Genomic DNA, 27,550 nt, shown 5'->3' on the forward strand with positions numbered 1-27,550 from the left:
TCCTTAACAGAAGTGTTGTTCACTACTTATGTTCACTACATAAGATAGTGCTACAATATGTCATCTTTTTAAAAATAAGTTTTATTGAGATATAATGCACATACCATAAAATGTATTCATTTAAAGTGTGCAAGTCAGTTGTTTTTAGTACTCATATAGTCACCAAATTGTACAACCATCACCATAATCAATATTAAAATATTTTTATCATACCTGAAAGAAATCCCATACTATTTAGCAATCATTCTCAATTTCTTCCCAGCCCATAGCCATGAAGCAACTACTAATGTACTTTCTATTTCTGTAGATCTACCCATTCTGGACATTTCATATCAATGGAATCATGCAATATGTGGTCTTTTATGACTGACTTCTTTAGTTAGCCTGATATGTTCAAGATTTATCCATGTTGTAGTGTGTATTTGTACTTCATTTCTTTTCACATGTGAATTACATAACATTGTATGGATATACCGTTTTGTTTATGTATTCATCTGTTGATAGATGTTTGGGTGATTTCTACTTTGGGCTATTACAAATAATGCTGTTATGAACATTTATGTACAAGTTATGATATGGATATATGTTTTCATTTCTCTTGGGTAGATACCTAGGAGTTGCTGGGTCTTATGGTAACTGACTCTATGCTTCATCTTTTGAGTTGCCAAAATTTTTCCAAAGTAGCTGCACCATTGTACTTTCCCACCAGGAGTATATGAAGGTTCTGATTTCTTCAGCACTTGTTACTATCTCTCTTTTTATTACAGCCATCCTAGTGGGTGTAAAGTGGTATGCCACTGTGATTTTGATTTGCATTTCCCTGATGGCTAAGGAATGCATAATCTTTTGTCTGATAAAATTGAGAGGAAATGATTTTTTCTGGATAATCAACCATCTCTTATTTGTTTAGGATGTTTCTTCCAATAGGCTTTTTTTTCCAATAAAACAGTTTTCATGCTTTCCAATTTACTTAAAAATCAGAACAATCCACCATCATTATTTTTATCTAGGTGTTTCACATATGTATGCCCCCTGAAGGACACACATATTTATAACCCTATAGTCCCTATTGCAATAGTTCTTTGTGTGATGTAGGTATTTTCCAAAGACATAATGAATGAATAAAGCAATAATACTTCAAAGAAAAGCTGCATTTTATCTTAGCAACTGTTCTCATGAGAACAGCAAGCAGCAGTTCTCAGAGAGTGAAGCTTTTCAGAGCTGCTAGATTTTTGTGATTCAATCTTTGCTTGCCCATTAAAACATTCATTGCATTGTGAATAAGAAGATCCAAACAATCTCCCACCCACTACAACTTTGCAAACCACAAGTACATAAATCAGAAGATGTAGTGCATGACAAAAATTCTGGGTTGTGAGAGAATGGGGCTGGTAAATGGATTGAGACAAGTGAGAGACTGAATAGACAAATGGACAATGGCCAGAACATATATAAAAATAGAACTCTGATCCACAACCTGCAGCAATCAGGCCAGGAAACAACCCTATTATCTACAATAACCAGCCCAGGAAGCCAGTCTATGATCCACAAGTCAGACTTGCTGGAGATTTGACTACTATCTCTAAGAAACAGTCCAGGAACCCAAACAATAACTCCTGTAACAATTGGCCTCAAATGGCCAGCACTTGCTTCAATAATTGACAGCTTCTTTAATTTTTCTACTTCCAACTTAGGAACTACCAGAAAAAGTCAAATATGCACCCATAAACATTACATAGGATGCCTCATTTATAGTTAGTCTGTCCGCAGCTTCCCCATGCCAACAGCTTCCAATCAGGGTACACATGAATTCTCTTTTTCCCTACTATAAAGCTTTCCCACTCCTCTGCCTGCCTTTGAATCTCTGCCAAAATGCAAGGGATGACTCCCTCACTATAGTAATCTCTGAATGCATATCCACTCCCTGTTCTCATGTGGTTGGTCTTTATTTCCACACAGGCTGTTTGGATTTAATATCCTAGCCTGATTTAGAATCTGCTTAACTATTTTCTGAATCCAGTTGAAAGGAGTAGTATTCCTATGACAGTCAGGTTACTATGAGTCAGTCCAGTGGCATGAAAAGCACATGAGGCTTGGAGCTAAGAGATGATTATTGTAGTCCCAGCACACTGCTAATCACTTTGTGACTCTGGGCATGTGGCTGCTGGAGAGCTAGGTTTCTCTAGTTATAAAGTGGGAATAGTGGAGGCATAAACTGTATCTCTAAAATAGCTTCTGTTTCTTAATCACAGAATACTAGAAATGGTTTCAAATAATTTATGATCAACTGCCTCCTCTAACCTTCTAATCTCATTTTCATCTGTTATGGACTGAATGTTTGTGTCCCCTCCAAATTCATATGTTTAAATCCTACCCCCTAATGTGATAATATTAGGAAGTGGAGCCTTTGGGAAGTAATTTGGTCATGAGGGTTGTCTTAGTCTGTTCAGGTTGCTGTAACAGAAGACCATAAAATGGGTAGAATATAAACAAAAGAAATTTATTTCTCACAGTCCTAGAGGCTGGGAAGTGCAAGATCAAAACACCGCAGATTGGATGTCTGGTGAGGGCCTGTTTCCTGGTTCATAGAAACTGTATCTTCTTGCTGTATCTTCACATTGTGGAAAGGGCAAAGCAGCTCTCTGGGGCCTCTTTTGTAACACTTCTGCTGAAACTTTGAGAAAATAGAAAAAAGTCTTAATGTTGTAGAATAGTACAGATTGAAAACAATTGTTCTATTCCATTTGGATACAACAAATATGCACCATTGGTCTGCAGTGTGTAAATACTTGATCTTTCTCATCAACCATAGTAAGAAGGGAAATCTAAAAGTCCAGGCTACCCTGACAAGGCCCCCACATCTCTCTCCCTGATGTGCCTGGGGTGCCTAGTGCATGTAAGTCATTAGTGCATCCTGTGTGGTGTAGCCCCATCTGGACGTGTGTCTACTGAGGAGGTGTACTGCTTCTATTAAAAAGCTGCCTTGCATGCCATGTGGCTATGTGTCCTTGCTCCTAAGTAGACAAATGCGAACCTTCAGCTGTAAGCTGCCTGTTTGGTTCCTTCCCTGAACATGGTCACAGAAGCTGGGGACAGCTGGCTGTAGAGGCTGGCCGGGGCTGCTCAGAAGTGTTGGGTATGTGGATGGATGGTAGTGCCCAAGGCCAACCTGGATGTCAGGTCTCTCCAACCTGACATGTGGGTTATGGAGATGCAAGGTAGTGCTCACTCTTATAAAGCAGTAACCTGCAGCTCTGCCAGCTACTACAGAAGCAGGTATTCCAAAGAAGGCCAATCCCCACTAGTCCTTAGGTCCTGCAGGCTTGGATCCAGTGTCTGTCGAGTACTGTAGTGGTCAGGTTGTCCAATGCTTACATGCAGCCACATCCCAGAGCACGAGCCAGCCCTATGTGCAGACTTAGGACTGGTACCAGCATCTGACAGCTCACAGCCCAGATCCACTATGATTGCCTCCCCATCGTCCACCTCTGTCTAGGATATTATCTAGAGCTACCCTTAGAGATTCTCAGCAAGTTTCTGAAATCCGGCTGCAATGTGCTGTCATTCACTGGTTCTTCAACTTGACTGCAAGTTGGAGTCATCTAGGGAGTGACAAAGATTCTTTGCCTGATCAAACTTTAGTCAGACTCCTGAACCTCTTCCTAAGCCTATCTGTGCACTTATACAATTCAGCTTTAGCAAAGATCCCTGCTAGGTCATCCCTTCACCCTTGATGTCTGATCAAACCTCAATATTGGATTGGGTTCCTCATCCTCCACCATCCCACTGGTTGAAGACATCCAGGCCTGTCTTCAGCAAGAATCCTATTAAGCTGGTTTAGCTAGAATCTCCTTTATTCCTGATATTTCCTCTTAGTAACTTTGCATCCATGGGCCTCACCCTGCTCCTTGGCTTTACATTTCCACTTGCCCATGCTGTAGTCAAAGTTGAGCCCAATCTCTCTTCCACGCTGCAAAATTCCATTGCAGTGGTCCTTACACCTGTCATGATGGTCCTGAATGAGGTCTTCTTTGGAATACTTAAACAAATATCATTGAATAATATTTCCTTTAACAGGAGCTTTAGTAGCTACTAATGCCTGCCCCACCCACAGAGCTGCCTTTTTTTTTTTTTTTTTTTTTTTTTTAAGATGGAGTTTCACTCTTGTTGCCCAGGCTGGAGTGCAATGCTGCGTGATCTCGGCTCACCACAACCTCTGCCTCCTGAGTTCAAGTGATTCTCCTGCCTCAGCCTCCCGAGTAGCTGGGATTACAGGCATGTGCCACCACACCCGGCTAATTTTGTATTTTTAGTAGAGACAGGGTTTCTCCATGTTGGTCAGGCTGGTCTTGGACCCCTGACCTCAGGTGATCTGCCCACCTTGGCCTCCCAAAGTGCTGGGATTACAGGCGTGAGCCACCGCACCTGGCCCCCACCCACAGAGCTTCTGATTTAATTAGTCTGGGGTACAGCCTGGGCATCAGAAATTTTCAAAGCTCCCCAGGTGTTCCCAATGTACAGCCAGGTTTGGGTGCAACTGATGAAGTTGATAACCTCTCAGTGAAGAAGAAAAGAAAATTACAAGTGTAGTCTCTAGGGGGGACTCCCTCTGCTCAAATGTGATATTCTTCCTGAGGTTTTTTCCTACCCATCGTTTCAGAGTTTAGCTCAGCTGAAGGCAACATGGAGTCCATTCTGGCAGCCTAACGTGGCTGCATTCTCAGCATTTCACGTTGATAAACTGGAGCCTGGATCATTAAATTCTCCTGCCGTGGCTAAGAAAGTAATAAAAATACTAATTATAATTGTAATTGTTTTTAAAAGATAAAATGATGTTCTGTGGAGTGTGTGCCAGCTAAGTAAAACTGCCAGCAGCATAGACTACAAACTGTGAAGACTATAAATCTAGGCACAGCCTAATTTCCATAGTTCTTAAAAACTGCATAGTACTTGCAAAATCTGAAATGATTCCCAAGAATTACAAACTTTTAATTATTTGAAGTTAAATCTAGCTACTTTTACCAATTGTTCTTAATTAAATAAAAGGCAGAAAGCATGTATTAAGAAGATATATGTTATAGTTCAGTAGCTAAAAGGGCCTTCTATTAGAACAGAGAATATTTAAAATGAAGGGCTAATACAAGTTTAAATATTGAGCTCACTCCCAAAAAAACTCAGAAAAAAACCCCCTAAATTCAAAAAGCATGTATTTTTTGGCACACCAAGGTCCATCTCACTATTTTTCTTTCCCCAAAAAACATACATATTAATATACACATTCACACACATGCACAGCAATGAAAAGGTGATTTGGGTAATATTTAAATCTATGTAAGGTAGCATGATGGTATTGTGGAAAGAACATGGGGCTTTGGAGTCCTGCAGAACTGGGCTTGAATTCTGACTTTACTACAATTCAAGTGTGACCTTGAACAACTTATTTAAGCTCTGAATCTTCATCTATGTAACATGGGAATATTCCCACCTTTCTTACAGCATCATGCACAGCTACGTGGAAGTGAAGAGGAAGTAACATTGAGGAATATCTGCTAAACTAGACAGATGCGTGTCCCTATGCTTTCAATTCACTCAACTGAAAACCAAAACTGCCTATCTTTCTGCCTCTGTCCCCTACCATACTGTCTACATTAACATAACTTTACTATTTTATTATCTCACTAGCACAACTTTACCATTTCAGGATAGTCTCACTCAAGCAAGCAAACTGATTGTTCATTCTAGGAACTTTGCAAAGTATTCATCAATTCTTCAATAGGGAACAGCAACAGACAGCTTATGTCCTAAAACTTCCTTGCTTTAAAATCTTTGCCTTGTTATTTCCCCAATTCTAAACTGTGAGAGACTGAATAGGAAAATAGACAATGGCCAGACCATACATAAAAATAAAACTCCAATCTACAATCCATAGCAGCCAGCTGAGGAAATCAACTTATTGATGACATTAAGCAGCCTAGAAATCCAAACTGCCATCTACAAGTTAGATGTTGACATGGTTTGGCTGTGTCCCCACCCAAATCTCATTTTGAATTATAGCTCCCATAATCTCCACGTGTCGTAGGAAGGACCCAGTGGGAGGTAATTGAATCATGGGTGTGGGTTTTCCCATGCTGTTCTCATGATAGGGAATAATTCTCATGAGATCTGATGGTTTTAAAAAGGGTAGTTCCCCTGTGTTACACGCGTCCATATAAGAGACCACCTGAGCAGGCTTAGTGTGAGCAACAAGGCTATTTATTCACTTGGGTGCAAGTGGGCTGAGTCTGAGAAAGGAGTCAGCAAAGGGTGGTGGGTTTATCATTGGTTCTTATAGGTTTGGGGTAGGTGGTGGAACTAGGAACAATTTTTCGTGGGCAGGGGATGGATGTTACAAAGTACATTCTCAAAGGTGGGGAGGATGTTACAAAGCACATTCACAAGGGTGGGGAATATCACAAAGTACATTATCATAAGGGTAGGGGAATGTCACGATGGCTTGACCATGGTACGGCCAGCTCAGAGGACCTTACATTCTTGTCTTTCTATATTAATAATAAAGAAATAAAACGAGAAAGAGTAGTGAAAACTTGGGGTGAAAATTTTGGGGGTGGTATGGAGGGGTGAGGGTGACGTTTCTCAGAGTGGCTTTGAGCAGGATTGGGGCAGTGTGGGAACCTAAAGTGGGAGAGATTAGACTGAAGATTTTGGGGTAACGAGTGATATTGTGGGGCTGTTAAAAGCAGCATTTGTCATATAGAGTGATTAGTGATAGCCTGGATGCACTTTCATAGGAATTCAGAGATTAATCGGAAGACACAAGGCCCAAATAAAAGAAGGAGGAAGATGGGTATTAGAAGACTAACGATTGGAAGAAGCCAGGATACCCAGTTAGAGAGTGGCCAGGTGGGTCCAGCATAATTAGTTGCCTGATTAGTGAGTTTTTGAGCTGTCTTTGAGTTTTTTGATGTTATCATATACCAGGCCAAATTGATTTAAGTAAAAACAACACTCTTCATTAAGAAATATACAGAGTCCTCCTTTTTCAGCAGTGAGTAAATCGAGGCCTCAGTGGTTCTGGAGGATAACTGAAGCTAAAGAGTCAACCTGGGCTTGGAGGACAGATAAAGTTTGTGATATATCTCTAATGCTAGCAGAGAAGTCATTAGAGAGGCTGCGGAATGTTGTGACAGAGGTTGAGATGCCTGCTTGCTATTCCAGTTCCAAGTGCAATAGTGGAGGTAGAAAGTTCTAGACCCACAAGTAAAGGGATTAGTGGGATGACTTTTTTGTCATGTTGGTGTCATGAGGGGGACAGGCAGTTGTTCATTCCCATCTGCAAACTGGATTTTGGGGGTAAGGAATACTAAAGCACATATGCCCATCCAGTTGGCAGGTAGGTACATGTAGGTGGAAGAGCCACATAAAAAGAAGAGACCTAGTGTCAGGCAGAACTGGAAATATAAAGTGAAAAGGTGAGAGGGTGTACTGAAAGAGGAGTCCTGCACCCAAAATCCTAGAGATCCAGCAAGGGCAGCAGCCGTTAGAGGTTGTAATGGGGATTGACGGTGCAACTGCGTAGAGGGAGAGGTTCGGTTCTTATGGTGTATGAGAAAGCACGTAGTGTCTACGAGTAACCTTTCACTGCTATTCATGGGGCTGGGTATAAGCAAACAAGAGGAGGGGCCAGGAGAAGAGTCAGACGAGCAGACGGAGGGTAGCCAAGGATGGAGTGAGATGCAGGGTAGGTGTCTTCCTAAACAATAGTGACTGCCAATGTTTTTTAGTTTGTCAGTAATGATAGAGGGCTTATCAGTAATGCGAAGTTGGAATGCTCCCATCTGTTTGGTAATGTGTGTGGCTGGGTTCTGGAGATGAAGAGTAAAGGAACATTTGGACGGTGGAAGGTTGCCTAAAGGGATTCCAGTAGGCTGTTTTCGGGAGATGCATAAAGGAGCGGCCACAGGGATGGTTGTTTGTGTGGTGAGGGGTCCAAATATGGGGGGTGAGGATGGAATTGACATAAGGAGAAAGGTGCTGTAAGTAGATGTGGAGAAGTGTGGCAGCTTGTTGGTGTGAAAAGTCTGGGGAGTTCTCACCAAATCTGTCTAGAAAGTAAAGAATTTCCTCAGGCAGGTAAAGATGAGGGCTATTAAAGGAGGTTCGGAGGTGCAGGCAGACAGGAGAGGTAGTCCAGTCAGCCTATAGAGCGGGGATGGCTGTGTAAGAGCAGGAAGAAAGGGAAATGCATAGCCAACAATTCTTTGATAGAGAAGGATTGGAGGCAGTGAGGAGAGAGTGGGTGAGATTGATAGTATGCTGGAGGTAACTAGAGAGAGGTAGAGAGTGACTGGAGAATGGAGGTTAAGGATAAGAGTGAGTAGAAAAGTAAAAAAAAAAAAAAGCACTTCATCAGGATAGAAGAATTGGAGTGTATCTTGCCATTGAAGATCTTCTATCCACTCCAAGAGAGAGTTAAGGGTGGCAGTTTGAGGCAAAACCAGGAGATATCAGTTATGATGGTCTGGAGGAAAAGTGTAAACCAGCAGTATAAACAAGGGCAAGGCATTTACAAGTAGTTGAGAATGGTGAATAGGAGTATGACTAGACAGAAGATAGTAGGGATGACAAGTTTTTGGGGTGCAGTCCAAGTAGTGCAGGTGACTGTGTAAAGCCCTGTTGCAAAAAGTAGGGTAAGGATGAATAGACCTAATAGAATGAAGGGATGTATTAGGCTCATAAGGGTTATTACTGTTATTCAGAAATGCAAGTGAGTTTAAGGGAAGTAGGGGAGGGTACTTGCGACTTCCAGGAGGAAGAGGAGAGATCAGGCTGGCTGTCCAACGGACATAGCTTTATTCTGGAATGGTGAACCCAATGGGGAGGGTCTTGCAGGCAGATGGCAGTTGGGACACTATAGATAACTAAGTAGGGTCCAGTCCATCGAGGTTGTAGAGTTTGAGGAGTCAGATTCTTAACAAGAACTGATCATCCAGCAAGAGGGTATCTTCATATGGCTGGGAATCTGGAGTAGGCAAGAGAAGATTAGCAGCCTGGCGAATTTCCTGTCTAGCCTGCTGGAGGACTGGAAGATAGTCGCCTAGAAGGCTGATGTCTGGTACAAGGTTGGGGCCCAACAAGAAGGTACATCCATATAAAAGTTCCAATGGACTATACTCTGTAGCTTCTCGAGGACAGGCTCTAATTCTAAGGAGGGCAAACGGTAAAAGTACTGTCCAGTCTTTTTTAAGTTGGAGGCTGAGCTTGGTGAGGTGTGTTTTTAAAAGACCATTAGTTCTTTCTACCTTTCCTGAAGATTGAGGACGGTAAGAGGCATGAGGGTTCCACTGGATGCCAAGGGCCTGGGAGACTGCTTGAGTGACCTAATGAAGGCCGGTCTGTTATTGCACTGTATAGAGGTGAGAAGGCCAAACCAAGGAATTATGTCTGACAGAAGGGAAGAAATGACTGCAGTGGCCTTCTCAGACCCTGTGGGAAAGGCCTCTACCCATCCAGTGAATGTATCTACCCAGACCAAAAGGTATCTTAGTTTTTTGACTCGGTGCATATGGGTAAAGTCAACCTGCCAGTCTTGGGTGGGGGCAAATTCTCGAGCTTAATGTACAGGAAAGGGAGGGGGCCTGAGATATCCCTGAGGGGTGGTAGAGTAGCAGATGGAACACTGAGAAGTAATTTCCTTGAGGATGGATTTCCATGATGGAAAAGAAATGAGAGGTTCTAAGAGACAGGCCATTGGCTTGTAACCCACAAGAAAGAGGTTATGAAAGGAAGATAAGATAGAATGAGCCTGTGAAGCAGGAAGGAGGAATTTTCCTTGATCCAAGAACCATTTGCCTTGAGTAGGAAGGGATTGATAGATAATAGTTTCAGTGGGAGAGTTGGTGGGAGTGATAGACGAGAAGGAAAAAAACTGGCCATGAGGGACAGATGTGGGAATACTAGCTGCTTCTTTTGCTGCGTTATCAGCATAAGCATTGCCTTGAGCAATGGGATTTGGTGACCTCTGAGGCCCCTTGCAGTGAATGACTCTGGCTTCCTTGGGCAGTAGAGCAGCCTTAAGGAGGATTTTTATTAAGGAAGCATTGATGATGGAGGACACTTATGTAGTGACAAAACCTCTTTCTGCCCATATGACAGCATGGTGACGTAGGGAGTTTCAATGAATAGTAAGTAAAGTTGGAGGAGTCGGGGGGCAGAAAGTATATGCACCAAGTGTGAGGAGGAAAATAGATTTTGAAAGTTATGAGAGATGTAGAGAGTAAGTGGGGCATGGTTTGTGACCTTGAGGGCCTCTAGAAGTATAGAAGTATTCAAGTGGTAGCTGCCGCCTCACGTAGACATGAGGGCCAGTCTACAACTGTGAAGTTAAGTTGTTTGGATAGGAAGGTTACAGGTTGTGGGCCTGGTTCCTGTGTAAGAACTCCGACCGCATAGCCATGTATTTCAGCCGTATGTAAGAAGAAGGATTGGGACGAGTTAGGGAGTGTTAATGTGGGAGCTGTTTCTAGGACATCTTTAAGGAATGAAAAGAAGAGTGTGGAAAGGACTTAGGGTCTACGGGGTCAGTCAGGTTTTCCTTTGTGAGTTTATATAGTGGTTTAGTTATGTTGGCAAAACCTGGTATCCAAACGCAAAAGCATCCAACCATGCCTAGGAAGGAAATGAGTTGTGGCTTCGTAGAAGGGTTAGGGTTTTGGAGATTAGCTGGACATGGTTAGCAGGGAGAGCACGTGTGTTTTGATGAAGGACTATGCTGAGATAGGTAATGGATGGGAAAGAAATTTGGGCTTTAGAAGGGGATACGTGATACCCCTTTGAGAACAGATGCTGAAGGAGCAGGAGGGTATCCTGTTGGGAAGATTCATAAGAGGGGCTGCAGAGAAGAAGGTCGTCCATATATTGAATAAGGTGAGAAACAGATGGACGGAAAGAAAGTAGATCATGAGAAAGAGCTTGACTAAAGTAATGGGGGCTGTCTCTGAAGCCTTGTGGTAGTACAGTCCAGGTGAGTTGCTGAGATTGGTGGGTGTCAGGGTCAGTCCATGTGAAAGCGAAAAGAGGTTGGGATGAGGGGTACAAATGAATAGTGGAGAGAGCTTCTTTGAGATCGAGGATGGAATAATGAGTTATGGAGGGAGGTATTGAGGATAGGAGAGTATATGGGTTTAGCACCATGGGATGGATAGGTAAGACAATTTGGTTAATAAGGTGAAGATCCTGAACCAACCTGTAAGATTTGTCCAGTTCCTGGACAGGTAGGATAAGGGAGTTGTAAGGAGGATTTGTAGGCTTTAAAAGGCCATGCTGTAACAGGAGAGTGATAACAGGCTTTAAGAGGACTTAAAGCCTGTTGTGGGGGTGGGGTGCTGGCATTGAGCAGGGTAAGGGTGATTAGGTTTTAATGGGATAAGGGGTGCCTGATCGGTCACCAAGGAGGCAATAGAGGTGTCCTATACTTGTGGATTAAGGTAGGGAGACACGAGAGGCGTTGGATTGGGCAAAAGGGCAGCAATGAGGTGTGGCTGTAGTCCAGGAATAGTCAGGGAAGCAGATAATTGAGTTAAAATGGCTCGGCCCAACAAGGGAACTGGGCAGGTGGTGATAACTAAAAAGCAGTGCATAAAAGAATGTTGTCCAAGTTGGCACCAGAGTTGGGGAGTTTTAAGGGGTCTAGAAGCCTGGCCATCAATACCCACAACAGTTATAGGGGCAAGGGAAACGGGCCCTTGAAAAGAAGGTAATGTGGAGTGGGTAGCCCCCGTATTGATTAAACAGGGGATGGACTTACCCTCCACTGTAAGAGTTACCCAAAGCTCAACATCGGTGATGGTCCAGGCGGCTTCTGAGGCGATCAGGCAGTGTCAGTCTTCAGCCACTAAGCTGAGGAGATCTGGGAAGGAGTCAGCCAAGGAACATTGGATTTGAGCTCCAGGAGCTTTAGGAGCAGCAGCGATGTGAGTTGGACGTCCAACTTCCAGTGGGGGCCTGCACAAATAGGGCACGGCTTAGGAGGAATCCCAGACTGTGGGCATTATGAGGCCCAGTGGCCAGACTTTTGGCATTTGAAGCAAGGTCCACAAGGAGGTTTTGAAGGAGCCCCTGGGAGCTGTGGCTTGGATGTTCTGAAGGTTTTGTATGCTGGAGATGTGGTTGTGGGTTGTCTTACAGCAGAGGCAAGTGGCTGTAACTCAGAGATACATTGCGGCTTGGCAGCTTCTTCTCTGTTATTGAACACCTTGAAGGCGAGGTTTGATTAAATCCTGTTGTGGGGTTTGAGGGCCAGAATCCAACTGTTGGAGTTTTTTTCTAATGTCAGGAGTGGATTGGGTGATAAAATGCGTATTAAGGATAACGAATTCTTCTGGCCCCTCTGGGTCTAGGGCTGTAAAGCATCTAAGGGTAGCTGCCAAGCGGGCCATGAACTGGGCGGGGTTTTCATCTTTACCGTGGGTAGTTTCCTTTAACTTGTCATAATTAAAAGCTTTGTATGCTGCCTTTTTGAGCCCCTAAACTAGGCAGGAGACCATGTAATCTCACCTAGCTATACCTGGGGAATCCATCTGGTATTGCCAATGGCCATCCTCTCGGGGAACTGCTCTGGTGCCCTCTTGAAGGCGTGGCTCATGAAGCCCGCAGGTGTCTGCATAGGACTGGGCTAGAAAATAAACTCTTTCTCGTTCATCTGGGAAGAGGGTAGAGGTCAGGGTGACATTTAAGTCACTCCAGGTTAAATTGTAGGACTAAGTTAGATATTGGAATTCCTGTGTATATTAGTGGGGTCTGATGAGAAAGAGCCTACACACTGGCTGATTTGGAAAAGGTCTGACAGAGAAAAAGGCACATGTACCCTGACTATGCCTTCAGCTCCAGCCACCTCTCTAAGAGGAAATTGTTGGGCAGGTGGGGGAGAGCTAGTCGTGGAATGAAACTGTAAGCCAGAATGGGTGTGAGGAGGGGAGGTAATAGAAGGGTTATAAGGTGGGGGAGCAGAGGCTGTGGAAGAATTGGGGCCCGATTCAGCCTGGTGAGGAGTGGCTGGGGGAGGAGGAGAGAGGTCAGAGGGATCAGTGGAAAAGGAGGATTCAGAGGACTCTGAGCTTGGGGTGGAGACTGAAGGAGCAGATGGGAGAGAAAGAAGGAAAACCTGGGATGAGTCGCACTGGGAGCAGAGACTAGGGAGGGAGCGAAGTATAAAAAATGCCTGGATGTAAGGCACCTCAGACCATTTGACCAGTTTTCAACAAAAATTATCTAGGTCTTGTAGGATAGATAAATCAAAAGTGCCATTCTCTGGCCACTTGGAACTATTGTTGAATTTGTATTGGGGCCAAGCGGTATTACAGAAGAAAATAAGACATTTAGGTTTTAGGTCAGGTGTTAGTCGAAGGGGTTTTAGGTTTTTAAGAATGCAGGCTAAGGGGGAAGAGGGAGGAATGGATGGCGGAAGGTTGCCCAGAGTGGAGAAGGTAAGTTTAAAGAGGAAGGTAGAGACACGGAGAAATGGAGGTGGGCAGCTACCAGGCTTTGGTAGGCATCCCTGACTGAGTCCTAGGTTGTAATGTGGGTGAGCAGCCAAAGCAGGCATCCCCGCAATTGACCTGCCACCAAGGGAATGTGGGTGAATGATCAAGGCAGGCGTCCCCACGGAGATCAGACACCAAGGGAAGACTGTCTTCCCAAGTCCATGACCGACGTCGGAGTTTTTGAATGCATGGATAAAGTGTGTCTGCTTTTTGTCTCTACCAGGAAGGGAGAGAAACTGAAGTTGAAAGGAGAGAGATTGAAGGGAAGTGAGAGAGGTTAGGTAGAGAGTGAAAAAACCACTTACCTGAGTGTGAAAAACCGCTTACCAATTTGAAATTGGTGAGATGGTCCTTGGGCTGGCTGGTCTGATGAGCTGAGGTCGTAGGTGGATCTCCTCACAGAGGGAGTGTGAGGACAGGGGACTGCTCTCTGGAAGGAGTTGCCCTGTCCGGGGTTTCAGCACCAAATATTACGTGCGTCTGTATAAGAGACCACCTGAGCAGGCTTAGTGTGAGCAACAAGGCTGTTTATTCACTTGGGTGCAAGTGGGCTGAGTCTGAGAAAGGAGTCAGCGAAGAGTGGTGGGACTGTCATTGGTTCTTACAGGTTTGGGGTAGGTGGTAGAGTTAGGAGCAATTTTTTGGGGGCAGGGGATGGATGTTACAAAGTACATTCTCAAGGGCAGAGAGAATGTTACAAAGTACATTCACAATGGGGGGGGGGTGTGGGGGCGGGGGCGGAGGCTGTTACAAAATACATTCACAAGGGTGGAGAGGATGTTACAAAGTACATTCACAAGGGTAGGGGAGGGTGTATGTCACAGGGGCCAGGAGGATGTTACAAAGTACATTCGCAAGGACTGGGAATATCACAAAGCACATTATCACAAGGGCGGGGGAATGTCACGATGGCTTCACCATGGTGCGGCCAGCTCAGAGGACCTTACACTCTGCACATGCTCTCTTGCCTGCCACCATGTAAGACATGCCTTTGCTCCTCTTTCACCTTCTGCCATGATTGTGAGTCCATTAAACCTCTTTTTCTTTATAAATTACCCAGTCCCGGGTATGTCTTTATTAGCAGTATGAGAACAGACTAATACATACATATAACAAATCAGACCACTATCTCTACAAACAGTCCAAGAAGCCAAAAAATAACCCTGTCACAATTGACCCCAAACAGCCAGGACTTACTAATAACTGCCAACTTACCTCATTTTTGTTCCTGCTTCCAACTTAGGACCAAATGGAGAAAGCTAAATATGCACCCCTAACCAATCAATAGAATGCCCCAATTTTGATCATCGAATGCCCCAATTTTGATCAATCTGCCTTTAACCTCCCATTGCCAACAGCCTCCAATCAGGGCATGCATGAATGCCCTTTTTCCCAGTATAAAGTGTTCCCACTCCTCTGCCTTCCTTTGAGTCAATGCCAACTGCAAGTGATGGTGGCTGATTTCCTTGCTATAGTAAGCTCCAGATAAACAGCCTTTGCCTCTTCTCCCTTGAGTGGCCTTCATTTATTTCCATAACTGTTAGATCATGATCCTTATCCAGTCCTAATCAAGGTCATGTCAGGAAGTAAACATTTTCATGTTTCTGCATTGTTAGGCTTCTTCCTGAGTAAATTTTACTGGAATCTGGGTTAAAGGACAAATCTTGGAAGTTAAAGGGTAATTGGATCACCGGAGAACTCCTGAAAGATTTATCTCCCTGGAGGTACTTCCATGGAGGTATGTGTTTACATTTCAAAGGAGAGTAAGAACCAGATTCAAAGGAGAATAAAACCCAGACATGGAGCCATTCCAAGGTTGTAAACTCTGCCAAGCTTGTCTTATCTTTCCCCAGAGACATGTATTTACATTCCAAAGGGCTCTTCCCCTTCTCTTTCCAAGGAGATTTTCTTTATAGCAGAGATTTTTTTTTTTTTTTTTTCTCTCAGAAAAGCTGCTGGGCAAGCTGTCCTATGTAAACTGCCAGATGGATAATTTCAGGGTTCCTCTCTTGTAGTACAAGAAGACCCCTTTATACACAGAGCCCAGCCATCTGGCCCTCATCACATCACCTCAGAAGAGGGAATAACTGGGGTGTGGGGAACTGCAGCAGTTACGGCTATAATAAGTAATAATAATTTTCCTTGATCCAGTGTGGGAAACCAGAAATATGCCATAGGAACATATGAAGGATTGTTGAGCCGAAGGCAGTGAAGAAGGAGCAGATGCAAGAAAGCTCTCTGCCCTCCCTCTATTTGCCTAAAAGCAGGACATAGATTTACAAAAACAAAAGGTATCCTGCCCCACCTTCTACTGGGAAAAGCAAAAATATTAACTATCAAAGACAACTTCGGACCCTTATTGGTCTAGAGATGATACCAGAAGAATCTACATTAACAAGCTTTACTTACTGGCCTTTATTGCCACTCATTTCCTTCCTCCAAGTTGCTGCCCTTAGAGACTCAAAGTCCTTTTCCTTTGTCTTGTCACATCCTAAAAATGTACTGTTTGAACTGGAATTCTAATGCACCTCTTTGAAAACTACTCATTCTCTGGGTGTCTCCCATGTATATATGAAATATACATGTTAATACACTTCTGTTTGTTTTCCTCTGATTTAATCTGTCTTTTGTAACAGGGTCTAATCCAGTTTAGAACCTAGGGGAGTTATTCTTTCCCTATATCAGAATCCTTATATTTTCATGCGGGATAATAGAAACAGATAAAGATATTAAAACCTTATCAACAGCTTTCCTCCCTCCATTGAAAGACTTGCCTTAAACCAAACTTCAAGTTCTCAATAAATTTGTCTTTCTTTCTCCCTTCAAGACCCTATGTAAGATGGGTCAAGGTGGCCTCCTTCACTACAGTGAGCAATAAACTCAGCTTTGCCTTATTAGTAGGTAATACGGTCAATTGCTGGGGACCTGGCAGTTGATATAACTATTCAACAAATTTTATGGGAGGTCACTGTTTTGTCGTAGCCTCTGACATGAGGCCTCAGCAGACCAGACCAAATAAGAATGCAGTCATTTTTGCCAAGTGTCACATAATCTAACTGAACTTTGAAAGGGGCCAGTTTTCCAAAAATATAGGAGATTTCAGTCAACCAGACAGTGTGATAAAGAAATCCCCTCTGTTTTATCTTTTTAAAGAAAGTAACTTTGAAACAACAGATCTGCTCTTTGTTCAGTATTTCTGCCTTCTTCAGCCATTTTCTGTCTATTGTGAAGTCGCATTCATATGCTCAGCTCCTTGAACTCATTCTATTTTCTAAAATGAGGTGTTGCCCAATTCTAGAATCACAAATAAAAGCTGGCCGGGCGCAGTGGCTCACACTTGTTAATCCCAGAACTTTGGGAGGCCGAGGCAGGTAAATCTCTTGAGGTCAGGAGTTCGAGATCACCCTGGCCAACACTGTGAAAGCCCGTCTCTACTAAAAATACAAAAGTTAGCCAGGCATAATGCTGCATGCCTATACTCCCAGCTACTAGGGAGGCTAATGCAGGAGAATCACTTGAACCTGGGAGGCAGAGGTTGCAGTGAGCCAAGATTGTGCCACTGCACTCCAGCCTGGGCGACAGAGTGAGACTCCATCTCAAAAACAATTAAAAAGTCAATTATATCTTTAAGCTAAATTTGTTATAATTTTGTCTTTTGACCATTTTGGGCAACCACAAAAGGAACCAAGGGAGACTGCTGATGATTCCTGAGCCCCCTTGGGGAGTGCAGGAGAGGCACTGCTGACCCCTTTTCAGGTCCCCTGCCTTCCTCACTGAGCCCCAAGGGTTGTAAATAAGTTTTTCTAGGGTTGGACTCGCTTTTTTTTTTTTTTTTTTTTTTTGCATTGCCTCCCTCCCCTGAAATTCTCCAATCTTTTTCGCTTTCAAATCCAGGGTTAGTTTGTACTGACAGAGCACATGACCTTTTGGGATTTGTGGTGGCTGATGAGTCACTGGCAAGAGCTGCAGTTTTAAAGGTAACTGACAGCAGTTGCAGAAAGTGTCTGTTACTACAGGAGGTATGCAACTCTGGCGCTCAGAAATTCTGAGCGATTTCACTTCTTTCCTCTTCGTTTATTTTTCTTGTGTGCCCATGTAGGAAGAAATCATTGGCTATGTTGGTCAAGGGATCTCAGGGCCAAAGCCACAACTTGACTGCTGGGCAAGTGTTAGGCACCCACACATTGCTTAAAGCATTTGCCACCTAAAAATAAGTCTCCTGTGTTAGGATAAGCTGAGTCACAGCAAGGGTTAGTTCTGACACTAGGGTACATGCCAGCCTCAAGAAAACTTCTGTGCATTAAAGAAACATTGTGAAAACATTACACTACCCAACCCTGTGGCTTTTCCCTCTTAGATATTTATCTTTGCTCTGAGAAAACTCCAAAAAAGTATGTTAATGAGGACACTGTAACCTATAAGTAATGTTTTCAGACTAGAAACCCAAAGTGATGGTAACTGAGAATAGCACTAATGGTCTAGGTGAGAGTGACCAAAAGGGGGAATTGTTAAACAAAATTTATGAGAGGTGATATGGTTTGTGTCTGTGTCTCCACCCAAATCTCGTGTTGAATTGTAATCCCCAGTATTGTGGGAGGGACCTGGTGGGTGGTGATTGGACCATGGGAGTGGATTTCCCCTTTGCTGTTCTCATGATAGTGACTGACTTCTCATGAGATCTGGTTGTTTAAAAGTGTGTAGCACTGGCCAGGCGCAGTGGCTCATGCCCATAATCCCAACACTTTGGGAGACCAAGGCAGGCAAATCACTTTGAGCTCAGGAATTCGAGACCAGCCTAGGCAACATGGCAAAACCTCGTCCCTACAAAAAAATACAAAAATTAGCTGTGTGTGGTAGCACACACTTGTAGTCTCAGCTACTTGGGAGGTGAGGCTGGAGAATTGCTTGAACCCAGGAAGCAGAGGTTGCAGTGAGCTAAGATCATGCCACTACACTCCAGCCTGGGCAACAGAGTAAGACCCTGTCTCAAAAAAAAAAAAAAAAAAAAAAAAAAAGTGTGTAGCACTACTTCCCCCTTCTCTTTCTCCAGCTCCACCATGTGAGGATTGTACCTGCTTCCTCTTTGCCTTCCACCATCATTGTAAGTTTCCCAAGGCCTCCCCAGCTATGCCTGCTGCACAGCCTGCAGAACTGTGAGTCAATTAAACTTCTTTTCTCCATAAATTACCCAGTCTCAGGTATGTCTTTATAGTAGTGTGAGAACAAACTAATACCATAGGCCATTGTTTTAGATTATCTCCTGCACTAGGCACTGGCAGACCAAACCAAACCAGAATGGAGTCACTTGTGCTGTGTCATTTAATCAAACTGAACTTTGAAACAGGCCAGTTTCCCAAAGAAAACCAGGAGATTCCGGTCAATATGTGTCAGTATAATAAAGTCCCCTCTGTTTTAATTCTAAATGGAAAGTAACTTTCAAATGACCAATCTGCTTTCTTCAGCCCTTGTCTGTCTATAAAGCCAACATCCTCTGCTCAGCTCATTGGAAATTCATTCTATTTTATAGAATTGTTGTAGGGAAAACTCGGTTCTTGTCACATGACCAGGAAAGGTTAGGCTCGCAGACACTTTGAAGGGTGAGAAGGGCAAGGTTTATTGGGTGAAAAGGAAAAAAAGGAAACAAGGAATCTCAGCAATGCGAGAATCCTGCTAGCAGTCTTCCCACCTCAGAGATTGAATCCCTGGTTACCACTCAGAAACAGCAGAGGCCAGGCTCCTCACCCTACAAACTGCGCAAACTTCCCGAGGCTCCACCCCATCTTCCCAGTGTGCAAACTGGTTTGAGATTCTCCCGGGAGCCCTTTGAACCTGGCTGTTTCAGAATGAGGTGTCGCCTAATTCTGAAATCATAAATAAAAGCCAATTTGATCTTTAAATTAAATTTGTTATAAGTTTTTCTTTTGATACCACCAATATGTATTGGGCACCTACTGCATGCCAGGAAATGCTCTAGGCACTTGGGCTACATCCTGAAACAAAACAAAAAGTCCTTGCCCTCATGAGCTTACATTCTAGTGGGGTGAGACAGATAATAAACATAAGGAGATAAATTATGTGGACTATAGAAGGTATTAAAATGGTTTGGAAAAACGAAAAAGTAGAAAGCATAAGTGGCAGGGGGTGGGGAGGTCAGGAGTGCCTGAGGAGGATGAAATAGGTTGTAGGTGAAATAATGTTAGATTTGAGCAAAGTCCTACAAGGAGTGAAGGCATTAGCCAGTTGGCACCAGAGAGAGGGAACAGCTAAGGCCCTGGAGAGCTGAAATTATCCTGTGCATCAGATCTCATATTCACCAAAGTTGAAAGTCATTCCAAGCCACTTCCTCTACCTCTACCTTGAAAGCAATTGGTCTATTTCAATATCTATATTGTATTTGCAGTCCATTCCCAATTAGAGCTGCAGAATTTGCAGTACTATCACAATCAACATGCAAAAAACAGGAGTTAATAAATTATGCCTGACATTTCCAGACGGAAGTTCCTTTATGAGGATTCAATTTCAAGGTGCTTAGGAAACTAAATATTTTATAGGATTTGCAGCAAGAAAATGCCACAAGTAAGGCCAAAGTTTTAATGGAAAAAAAAATGAAGTATTGAAATGTCTTTGTCTTTCTAAGCCCTTTGTCAACATATGAAAGAATCAGATCTTAGTCTTTAAAATACAATGAAAGATTGTTGTTGATTGCTAACAATGTTACTTGACCACAAACACCCCAAGACAGTGATAATCAATCTGATAACTGAGACAGCTACTAAGTGATTAACGGTGGAGAGTAGAGACAGCTGGATACACTGGACAAAGGAATGATTCATGTCTCAGGCAGGATGGAGTGAGATGCCCAGGACAGAACAGGACAGCATGAGATTTCACCATACTGCTCAGAATGATGTGCAATTTAAAATTTATGAATTGTTCATTTCTGGAATTTTCCACTTAATATTTTCAGACTGTGGTTGACTGCGGGTAACTGAAACTGCAGAAAGCAAAGCTGTGGATAGAGGAACTACTATAGACAGATAATTTCTATACAAATGGTAAGAGATAACAGAGGGGCCATTCATCCCAGGACACTGATGAACCTCACAGAGGAAGGGGCTTTAGAGCTGGGACTGGAAATGACAATAACAAATACATACTGCCAGCTCTGTATTGGGCATTACCCTAAGTGCTTTATGATTAGGAGCTCATTTTGTCTTAACCACACTGCCATGAGATAATAAAAATCGTGGTTTTTTTTGTTTTTTTGTTTTTTTTTTTGAGATGGAGTCTTGCTCTGTCACCCAGGCTGGAGTACAGTTTTGCGATCTCAGCTCACTGCAACTTCCACCTCCTGCGTTCAAGAGGTTCTCCCCACTCAGCCTCCAGTAGCTGGGACTACAGGTGCCTGCCACCATGCCTGGCTAATTTTTGTGTTTTTAGTAGAGACGGTGTTTCGCCATGTTGGCCAGGCTGGTCTCGAACTCCTGACCTCAAGTGATCCACCCACTTTGGCCTCCCAAAGTGCTGGGATTACAGGCGTGAGCCACTGTGCCCTGCCAATCGTTGGGTTTTTTAAAAATCACATTTGTAGGTGAGAAACCAGAGGCACAGAGAAGTTAAGAAACTTGCCCAATGTTAACACAGCTAATATGTGACCCAGCCAGAAATAGTATCCATGCAGTTGGAGCTCAAATGTGCACCCTTAACTCCTAAGCTTCTTCTCTAATGAGTCAGTTTATCTGCCCAGGTGGAGAAAGCAAGGACATTGCAGGGAGCTGGACCAGTGTTTGTATATGTGTCGAGGATTGGGAAGGGTGCAGCCACCAGGAGGCACAGAGATGTCCATCCCCATCCTTGTGGTCCTGCTTCAACCTCAAACTGGGGAACACTGCTGCTAGAGCATACGGGGGAACAAAACCCCCAGAGTCACAGGAATAGTGGTTGGGTCATTCACGTTCTGGTGTTGGGTGGAGCAAGATGCTTTGGCAAAATAAAACAACAAAACAAACAATAAACTGCGATCTCACAAAAGTATGAACAAAGGTACTCAAAATTTCTGCTATCAGGATCATTTCTTTGGGCCATGGCCACCTCTCCAAACCCACTCCACACAAATGGGCTCTGAAAGCAAGAGGCACAGATTATCATTTCCTTGGGAATAAGGAGGAAGAGGGACAGGTCTGGAAGAGAAGCTGCATTGAGAGGAAGCCTACCTTGGGGTCGGGGGCAGCTCCCTAGGGATGCTCCAGATTTTGAAAAGAAGAATGTGTGGAGTCCTCTCCACCCCTTGTGTCTCCTGTCAAGGAAAGAGCACGAGCAGTGCTAACTGGGGATAATAATTCCTCCCATCTGTGTACCTGTTTCCTATGCCATATCACCTGGAAGACTGTAACAGGGTGCTCTGCCTTCAGTTTGCACTCCTTTTCTAGAGTCAGAACAATCTTCCTAGTATATGAAAACGTATATATATATATATGTAATGTAAACTTTTAAAATTCTGTATTTCAGTAGTTTTGGGGGTATAAGTGGTGTTCGGTTACATGGATAAGTTCTATAGTGATTTCTGGGATTTTGGTGCACCCATCACCCAAGCAGTGTATACTGTACCCAATATGTAGTCTTTTATCCTTCACCCCCTCCTACCTTTCCCCCAGAGTGCCCAAAGTCCATTATATCATTCTTATGCTTTTGCATCCTCATAGCTTAGCTCCCACTTATAAGTGAGAACATATGATATTTGATTTTCCATTCCTGAGTTACTTCACTTAGAATAACAGCCTCTAGCTCCACCCAAGTTGCTGCAAAGGCCATTATTTCATTCCGTTTCATGGCTGAGTAGTATTCCATGGTGTATATATATACCACATTTTCTTTATACACTGGGTTTGTTGATAGGCACTTAGGTTGGTTCCATTTCTTTGCAATTGCGAATTGTGCAAGAAACATGCATGTGCTTGTGTCTTTTTCATAAAATGACTTTTCTTTTGGAGATACCCAGTAGTTGGATTGCTGGATCAAATGGTAGTTCTTTCAGCAATCTCCATACTCTTTTTTTTTTTTGAGATGGAGTCTCGCTCTCTTGCCCAGGCTAGAGTGCAGTAGTGCAATTTTGGCTCGCTGCAACCTCTGCCTCCTAGGTTCAAGTGATTCTCCTGCCTCAGCCACCCAAGTAGCTGGGACTACAGGCACCAGCCACCATGTGTGGCTAATTTTTGTATTTTTAGTAGAGATGGGGTTTTGCCATGTTGGCCAGGCTGGTCTCGAACTCCTGACCTCAGGTGATCCACCCACCTCAGCCTCCCAAAGTGCTGGGATTACAGGCGTGAGCCCCCGTGCCTGGCTTCCATACTGTTTTCCATAGTGGCTGTACTAGTTTACATTCCCATCAGCAGTGCAGAAATGTTCCCTTTTCACCACATCTACGCCAACATTTATTTTTTAATTTTTTAATTATGGCCATTCTTGCAGTAGTAAGATGGTATCTCATTGTAGTTTTAATTTGTGTTTCCCTGATTAGTAATGTTGAACATTTTTTCATGTTTGTTGCCTGTTTGCACATCTTCTTTTGAGAATTGTCTATTCTTATCCTTTGCCCAATTTTTGACGGGATTACTTGCTGATTTGAGTTCCTTGTAGATTCTGGATATTTGTCCTTTTTTGGATGCATAGATTGTGAAGATTTGCTCCCACTCTGGGTTGTCTGTTTACTCTGCTGATTATTTCTTTTGCTGTGCAGAAGCTTTTTAGTTTAATTGGGTCACATCTATTTATTTTTGTTTTTGTTGCATTTGCTTGTGGGGTCTTAGTCATGAATTCTTCGCCTAAGCCAATGTCTGGAAGAGTTTTTCCAATGCTTTCTTCTGGAATTTTTATGGCTTCAGGTCTTAGACTTAAGTCTTTGATCCATCTTGAGTTGATTTTTTATAAGGCGAGAGATGAGGATACAGTTTCCTTCTTCTACATGTGTCTTGCCAGTTTCCCCAGCACCATTTATTGAATAGGGCATCCTTTCCCCAGTTTCCTAGTAGTATATCAATATCAAAACCTGCAAGGACTTCCATTGCCTTTGTGAGAGCCCAGCACTCCTTTGCCCAAGCATTATGCCTTCACTGCTACCTCAAACTCATCTCCCAAGCCTGAGAAAATGCATCCCAGGCTTCAGCCACTCTGAACTACCAGATCAAATGCACCCTGCCTTTGTTCACTGGGTTCCCTCTGCTGGCAAACTCTCACTCCTTCTTCAAGACTTAGCTCACTGAAGCCTCTCTTGACTTCCATTTAATGTTACCTCCATTGGGATACTTACCACCATTGCCTACACCAGTAATCTTTAGCCCTGAGCTCACCTTGGGATCTTGTAAAAAACACTAGTGCCAGCCTGAGCAATACGGTGAGACCTGTCTCTACAAACATTTTAAAAATTAGCTGAGCATGGTGGTGCATGCCTGTGGTCCCAGCTGCTTGAGAGGCTGAGGCAAGGAGGATTGCTTGAGTCCAGGAGGTCGAAACTAAAGTGAGCCACAAACACACCACTCCAATCCAGCCTGAGCAACAAAGCAAGACTGTCTCAAAAACAAAAAGCCAAAAACCAACGCTTGGGCCCTACTCCCAGAGATTCAGACCCTGCTGGTCTAGGGTGAGCCCTGGAGGGAGGTACTTTGAATTCTGGGGCACTGGATTCATCTTCAGCACCTTCCCCAGGACGTGGAACAAAATAGGACTTCAATTACAAATCATGAATTTGTTGAGTGAATAAAACAAGCAGCTTTAAACCCCTCTGTCAGTCAGGTGCTGTTATCTCATTTGCAATTGAAGAACTGAGGCTCAAGGACATTAAGTGATTTGTCTAAGATTACAGGGAGCAACTTGAATTTAATTCCTCTGATTCCAAGTGTGGTGTTCTGCCTGTGCCTACGGAAGAAGGACAACACCCAGGAATGTGCCCACTGCAGATGGGAGCTGGAAGAAACTGCCCTATGTGGAGCTCAATGTCTCCTTTTGGTTATTTTGATGCCTGTTTGGGGAGGGACTTGTGCTGTCCCAGTGCATTGTCTTGAATTTTAAAGGTTATCCTTAAAACTCATGCTTCCTTAAAACTTTTTCCATCCTCTTGTTTTTAATGAATTATGAGCCATTACTTATTTATAACCAATCTACTGCTGCCTTTATGGGGCAGAAAATGAACTACTTTCCAAAGTAATTACCCTTTTTATAGACTTAGAACAAATGCCCATAGCCCCTTCTTTTCTATATGGCTGGTGCTCTAGGTTTCTACTGTCTTGTTTGACATGCCTCAGTCTCTATGCTTGTAATAGATCCATTTAGATTATTTTTCTAACTCACCCTAGAAGCCAGACAGACTTGTTTAGAAAGCTGGCTTGTTCCTGCAATAAATCAAGCATTTTGAGCAAAAGGCTGTTCCTCTCCCAACAGTGAACAGGTGCCTTAATATTAACATAGCCTTCTCGGGGCCTTAAGACTAATACAGCCTTCTCCAGAACAGATGCCGCAAGACTAACACGGCTCATAATCTGCTTTTCACAGGTGCACTGAAGTGTGCAGTCTGGTCACCCAGCCAGGCAGCCAGAGGGGAAGCCTTGCCCTTTATTCAGCTTAGGGCAGAAACGATTCAGGCATTCATGTCAAAAGAAAAATCACTGCAAAAGAAAAATAAAAACCCTACTAGTTGTTAATTTGACTCAATATTTATATTTAATAGTTACATTTAATATTACTATTTATAAATGTCATTTGCCCACTTTTGATGGGACTTTATATATAAATGTATATACACAGAGCAACATATTCATTTAATAATCATTCATATTGTTTCTAAAATGAACTGAACACTGTGGAAGTTGCTGTCACCAGCTATTTCATTATCACATCTCCTCTGTATTTCAGTTTTTACTGAATATTATATTAGAAGTCTAAAATCCTCCAAGCCCCAAATATAAGTTTTAAAGGCAATATCAAATCAATATTTAAAAGAGCGAGGGTAGGAAATCCAGTAGAATCGCAAACCCATTACAGATAGATTTCAATGGTCTGGATTCGTTAAGAAAAAGGATTTTAAAATAAAAACGCATTAGGTCTACAGTCAACATGATCCTCATATTTTGCTCTCTGACCATGGCTCAGAAATTGCCAGGTCTGGCCTCTCATTTCTTCTTTCCCAGGATTACAAGGAAGACTTTGAACTCAGCTCCAGAGTTCACCTAAAGGTTAACCTGTAAATGGACTGTAGCTGTTAAAAAAAAAAAAATTGTGAGTCCATTAGGCTGAAATGACTCTTGTGCCTCAGATTCCTGCAAAAGCAAACCTAAGCTCAATATAAACAGAAAAATGAAACTTAAGCTTAACGAATCAGAAACCACCAGTTAACCTCTAACTAGGAACTTTCCACTTTAGCCAAATTTTTTTTATATAAAAGTAAATATTTTTTACTTCCCCAAACACCTTATCAAATTTTCCTCTCTCTGCCTCCCGGGTCCCCCACAGTAGAGTGCTGAACCATGGGTGGTCTAGTGTTATTGATTCATGAATTCCTGTCTACTCAAATATACTCTTTAAAGTTTTAATGTGCCTAAGTTTCTCTTTTAAAATAGCCCATGATGTGGTGGCTTTTAAACTTTATTTGGGGATGATAATCAGAGGTGCCATAAGCAGCAGTGAGATTTTAAATGAGTCACTAAAACCCATCTCGGCTCAGTTTTCCTTATTGTGAAACGAGGCATCTGTGGATTTATGACAAGAGATAGGAAGCGTGGAGTAATCTGTAGGCGGGAGAAAGGAACTGCAGATCGTATGAAAGATTTAGCAGCAACTTCCACAGTTATCACGTAGAAAAGTCAGAAGCATGTTTCTTTATGCCCAGCCCACACCTGGGTGTCTGATCTTGCCTGCCTCCTCAGTGAAGGAGAAGAGGGGAGAGTTGGTGAAAGGAGAGGGAGCGAATAGGAGAGGAGACAAGGAGAGAGAAGAGAAAGGAAAGGGAATAAATGAATGAGTAATGAATGAGTGATGCAGGGAGGTCAATGAGTGAAGGTGATGGGTTACTCACACTCATCAAGCCTGGTGACAAGTGGACCTGGGCAGAAGTAGCTGGATGAGTCCCTAAAGCCTCTAGCCTTGCCCTAGCCTTTCAAGGTGCTCTAGCCACTTCTCTGGAGAAGGAGGTGGAGCCACCCTGCCTCAGCTCTGCAGCCCCACAGCCCTTTGGAGGCTGGAGAAAATGCTCCAAACTGCAGAAGGCTGGCCAGGGTGCTCAACACTGCAAAATTTTTACAGTTGCTGCTTTTCTCAAAGACTTTTAAAAGATGGTTGCAATACTGGAAAATGAGTGTTTAAATCATACTTTAGACAGGAGGGAACCTAAAACTTATTCAATTCCACCTTTTAACTTTATGGATAAAGAAAACAAAGACCATATTTTATTGCAGCATACTCTCATGAATAATGACACACTTTGTAGAAAAATTCCAATAAAAGATGACCTATTGATGGCAGTGCTATTTCACAGCTCCTTCTATATTGAATCTCCCCAACTGGATTGAAAATATATCAAGGACAGAGATGATGATGAGCCACTTCTTAGTTTTGCGTCAAACAGAGGCCCATGAACACTGCACATGCTTATAAATATGCAACACCCCAGCCATACAATGCACATAAAGCACACATACGTGCACACACATACAGAATACACTCTCAGCCATCCATACGCACACATGTATGTATGCACACACATGCATATGCCACACATGCATGTACCATATGTGTGCACATAGAAACACATTCACTCACATACCTACACCAGGACTGCAGTACGCATACACGTACCTGTGCGTCTGCACACACATGCACACTTATGCACATAAACAAGCCTGCACGTATACATATGCACCCATCCTCTAAATTCTGTTTTCTGGACCAATCCACAAGTGCTGCATGACTAATAAGGCCATGAGTTATTTTACTGAACACACTGATTGTTGTTTAAAATCTGTACC

Source organism: Pongo abelii, chromosome 1, assembly GCF_028885655.2.
Source record: "Pongo abelii isolate AG06213 chromosome 1, NHGRI_mPonAbe1-v2.0_pri, whole genome shotgun sequence".
NCBI classification, from domain to species: Eukaryota; Metazoa; Chordata; class Mammalia; order Primates; family Hominidae; genus Pongo; species Pongo abelii.